The sequence below is a fragment of the Arachis duranensis genome, chromosome 2, assembly GCF_000817695.3.
Source record: "Arachis duranensis cultivar V14167 chromosome 2, aradu.V14167.gnm2.J7QH, whole genome shotgun sequence".
Taxonomy (NCBI): domain Eukaryota; kingdom Viridiplantae; phylum Streptophyta; class Magnoliopsida; order Fabales; family Fabaceae; genus Arachis; species Arachis duranensis.
Window position 1 is genome coordinate 57,639,785 of NC_029773.3, and position 285 is coordinate 57,640,069.

Below are 285 nucleotides of genomic sequence, written 5' to 3' on the forward strand. Positions count from 1 at the left end.
TTATAATTTATTTTTCTCATCATCATCAAACATGAATAAAATAGTAGATTTTTAGAATAAAGAGGCAATATTTTTTTTCGAAGTTCTTAATAAGAAAAATTCTAATTAATTATATGTGGTGGCAATACTTTTTGTCTTCTGAATGAATGCTTGAACAGTGCATATTTTTTATATTGAATTTTATGAATGTTAAAATTGTTGGCTCCTGAAAGAATGATGAACTAGAGAAATGTTATTGATGATCTGAAAAATCATGAAAGTGATTCTTGAAGCAAGAAAAAGCAA